Genomic DNA, 4,940 nt, shown 5'->3' with positions numbered 1-4,940 from the left:
TACAGATGGATATGATGGTGTTTCCAAGGTAGTGTGTGTGTGTGTGTGTGTGTGTGTGTGTGTGTGTGTGTGTGTGTGTTTCCTAACTGTGAATGCACTGTGACCAGCTGCCTCATTGTCCTACCAGCAGACCTTCACCACCACGATTGTGCCCTCAAATTCTGATCCAAAACAAATGCTTCCTGCCTGAAGTTGTTTTTGTCCAGTATTTTATCACAGAAAAGGGAAATAATGTAGAAAATAGGTTCCAAGAGTGGTGTCATTGCTGTGATAACAAACCTGACCATGTGGTCCTTAGGATATTTAGGAACTGGTTTACAAGAGAAGTGTGAGAGAATTTGGAACTTTGGGATAGACAAGCCACAAACTGCTGTAAGCATAGCTTAATGGAAGTTTGAGTGGCAGTGGTTTGAGAGACTGGAATGTCTTTAGAAAAGTCAAGAAAATGCAGACAGTGGAGGTCTAGTTCATGAAGCTTCATCTAGAAACAAGGATTCTATTGAGAACTGGGCCAGTATCATTTATGTATATTCTGGCAAAGAATTTGGCTACATTTTGCTCATGCTCTGAGAAGTTGAGTGAAGCTAAATTTGAAAGTGATGGATTGATGTGTTTGCTGGGGCCGGGGGGGGGGGGGGGGGGGGGGGGGAGGCGGGGAAATGTCAAGACAGGATATCATTCAGTCTGTGTCATGGTTTCTGCTCACTGCTAGTATCCAAGTCTACAATGAGAAAAAGCAACCGCGGGAGCAAGATGATGTGAAAAAATGTGTCATTTGGGGAAGAAATGAAGGAGTCTAATATTGTGGCAGAGCCAGTGCTGACAAGGTAGCTGTAACTGTTAAAGATATTAGCACCATGTGGTAGTTTAAGTGAAAATGACTCCAGAGGCTCATAGGGACTGGCACTACTGGAAAGTGTGGCCTTGTTGGAGTAGGTGTGGCATTGTTGGAGGAAGTGTGTCACTGGAGGCAGGTTTTGAAATCTCAGATGCTCAAGCCAGGCCTAGTGTGTCTCAGTCTCTTCCTGCTGCCTGGGGATCCAGATGTAGAACACTCAGCTTCTTTTCCAGCGCCATGCCTGTCTGCATGCCGCCGTGCTTCCTGCCATGATGATAATGGACTTAACTTCTAGAACTGTAAGCCAGCACCAGTTAAATGTTTTCCTTTATATGCATTGCTGTGGTCATGGTGTCCCTTCCCAGCAATAGAAATCCTAACTAAGACACACGATTAAAAAAGAAATCTGTGAATATGGACAATAGGAAAAGTGCCCAGAGGGCAAGACCCAACTACTGAAATCTCTATCTTGTTAAAATTCAAATACATTTGAAAGAAAGGACCAATACTGAAAATGTTACTAAAGGGGATCGTTCCTTTTTCAGAGAAATGTTTCCTCAGAGTCAACCGTGAAGACACAGAGGAACTAAGGCAATCGAGGTTCAAGAGAACAGTCTACATCTCAGGCTAGGCAGTGAACTAGGCAGGATCACCCACATAGTACTGGTTTTGTGGGCATAATACATTCAGGGACAAGGGAGTGATAGAAGCTTGTGCCAAGGTTTCAGAAGGCTATTGAAGCCAGCCACACAAGGTGTGGCAAGATTAGAGTTCCTGAAAGGAGGCCCTATGAGGCCATGATATGGAGCTATGTGGGTGAAGCCTAAATCATTGGAAAACTCAGGGTGTTGACAATGCCAGTACCATAGGACATCTGCTAAGGAAAGTTGCTTGTAGAAAGTATCATTGGCTCAAGAGAAAAGCTGTGTGTCCTGAACCCTCTGGAGCCCTGATGGTTCTGTCGTAGCCCCCAGGTAGCTGTGTGTCCTGAACCCTCTGGAGCCCTGATGGTTCTGTCGTAGCCCCCAGGTAGCTGTGTGTGCTGAACCTCTGGAGCCCTGATGGTTCTGTCATAACCCCAGGTAGCCAACATCATACTGCAGGAGCTGGCGTTTTCTCTGCTAGGTTTAGTTTTGTTTTGTTTCAAATTTTCCCTACTATGCCCTGATTCCTCTCTTTGGGGAAAGGAATGTCATTTTATTTTGGTATTGTGCAATTCTGATGTTACAGGAGTTCACTGTTAAAGGTTGCCTGAGTTTCAGAAGACTACGGGACTTTTGAGGCTTGTGTTGTGAGATGCCACAGGTCTCTGGAGACAAAGGGTGAAGGGCTGTGACTTAAAAGTAGTGTGGTTGGATGTCAGGTTAACAGAGGGTGGACTTGTGATGGTTAATATTGATTGCCAATTTGACAGACTCTGGAATCACCCAAGAGACAAGCCTCTGGACAGATAGAAGGGAGTTTATAGGGTTGAGGTGGGAAGGCCTACACTAAACACAGTCAGTAGGATTTCATGGGTTGGAGTCCGGAACTGAATACAAAGGAGAAAGCAAGCTGAGCTCCAGCATCCATTGATTTCTGCTTCTCCAATGCAGACGCAGTGTGCCAACTGCCTCATGCTCCTGAGACCATATTTCTCCCACCATGATGGGCCGCACCCTTCAACTATGAGCCAAAATAATCCCCTCCTTCCTTAAGTTTTCTTTTGGGGGGGGTATTTTACTGCAGCCGTGAGAAAGTAAGTAATATAAGTAGGAAAGGCTTTCAGCAATTAAGGAACTAAGATCACTGCAGGCCACAAGACAGTGAATGCCTGTGACTTTGGTGAGGCACCAAATCCACTGTCAAGTGATTTCCTCCAGCAATGAGCAGCAGATTGTGAGTAGGCACATGAGAGAAATGCTTGATCCAGGCTCATAGAACGCTTGGTCGGAACCACTGCTAAATCTGACAGAAGTTCCAAAGTGATTGATCACGTGTGAGCAAAGAAGAAAATCAATCCAGGAGGCACTTGATACATACTACCTTAAGAACTGTGTGAAACACCAGCTAGCACTGATTTCACTTGTAGTGAAGCCAGGGACCATGCTCTGTCTTTTTGTGCATGGCCTAGTGGAATCGTTTAGCTGTCCTGCGAGATGGGAAGTACTGGTAATAGAGCTTTCAAATGAAGACGCCAAAGATTAAAATGAGCACGGAGCTTGGCAGTTTTCTGCTTCACTTCAGGTCTTTCAACTTAAAACTAGTTAAGATCTAGCAATGCTACTGACAGCAAAAAGTGATGAAAATGATTAATGTAGGGTTGAAATGTTATGACAGATGGACTAAATTTTAGGTTTAAGATATTTAAGGTTAAGCAGTCCATCCAGAGGACTGCGTGACCCTGAAGAACTGGTGTGTGAGGGACTTAAACAGGTTGGCACTGAACAAATTCAACTCCTCTCAATGAAATGGTATGTCTAAATTGCCTCTAAGTCCTAACACTATTCTCAAATTCTCTCTTTTCCACAAAGAAAATTTCCTGATTCTTCATTCAGACAGAATTGCTTCTTCCTTAGACCTTAAAACAATTCCACCTATCTATATAGTATATATATTTCCCTAGATTAAACACTCACTAGGTTATCTGTTCCGTTCATATAATTTTCTAAAACTCTTATGATAGTGTATTAGTTATATAAAATAAAATTTTTAAGTGTTCAGTATACATTAATAAATTAATATAGTAAAAAAACTGCAATTATTTTCAAACCTTCAAGTAGGAAGTGGCTTTCAAGTTTCTATTTTAAGTATTTAAGTTCCTTGAAAATTGGACACCTTTTGAAAAGCATGGAAAATCACACTGACTTTTAAATAATATATTTCATTTTCTAACTCAATACTGAAACTAATTATGTGTTAGGAGAGATTTCCTAGCTATACGGTCATGACATTGTGAATATATTTTATATAAGCCAATATTGCAAAAGCATAATCTTTCCATTGAAATGTACTCACTACCAATCATGCTCTTGGGTTAATTTATGACTCAAGAGTCCCAAGACTCACAGTCTAATGACATTCAAAAGCTTTAAGGCAGTTCAAAGAAATATGCTTATAAGCCCCAATCTTAACTAGCATGTGATTTATTGAGGAAAATGATGGTTTTGATAGGTTTCAATTTATTCCACATTAAAAAGAAAAGTTAGGGGCTGGAGAGATGGCTCAGTGGTTAAGATGATTTTACCACTCTTCCAGAGGACCCGGATTCATTCCCAGCACCCACATCAGGCACGTCACACCTGCCTTTGACTCCAGCTCCAGGGGATCTGATGTCCTCTTGTAGCCTCTGTAGGAATTCATGCACATATATCATATACTCCTACACACACACACACACACACACACACACACACACACACACACACACACACGTGCACACGAATAAAAAAAACTTAAAAAACATTTTAGAGAGCCGGGCGGTGGTGGCGCACGCCTTTAATCCCAGCACTTGGGAGGCAGAGCCAGGCGGAATCTCTGTGAATTCGAGGCCAGCCTGGGCTACCAAGTGAGTTCCAGGAAAGGCGCAAAGCTACACAGGGAAACCCTGTCTCGAAAAACAAAAAAAACAAAAACAAAAACAAAAAAAAACATTTTAGAAAGAAAAGCTATAGCCAAATGAATGGAAACACATGAACTACGAACCAGTGGCTGAGGGGTCCCCAACTGGATCAGGCCCTCTGAATGGGTGAGACAGTTGATTGGCTTGATCTGTTTGGGAGGCATCTAGGCAGTGGGACCGGGTCCTGTGCTCATTGCATGAGTTGGCTGTTTGAAACCTGGGGCCTATGCAGGATCGCTTGGCTCGGCCTAGGAGGAGGGGACTGGACCTACCTGGACTGAGTCTACCAGGTTGATCTCGGTCCGCGGGGGAGGCTTTGCCCTGGAGGAGGTGGGACTGGGGGGTGGGCTGGGGGGAAGGTAAGGGGGGCCGGAGGGGGGAGAACAAGGGAATCCGTGGCTGATATGTAGAACTGAATTGTATTGCAAAATAAAAAAAAAAATAAGATCAGATGAACATATATGTTTTTTTCTGGTTTTAATGATGGAAGTTGAGTGGTTG

The sequence above is a fragment of the Peromyscus californicus genome, unplaced genomic scaffold (assembly GCF_007827085.1).
Source record: "Peromyscus californicus insignis strain IS unplaced genomic scaffold, ASM782708v3 Scaffold_5__1_contigs__length_169319896, whole genome shotgun sequence".
Lineage (NCBI taxonomy): Eukaryota > Metazoa > Chordata > Mammalia > Rodentia > Cricetidae > Peromyscus > Peromyscus californicus.
The sequence above is the reverse complement of the archived record's forward strand: the minus strand, read 5'-3'. Positions refer to the sequence as shown.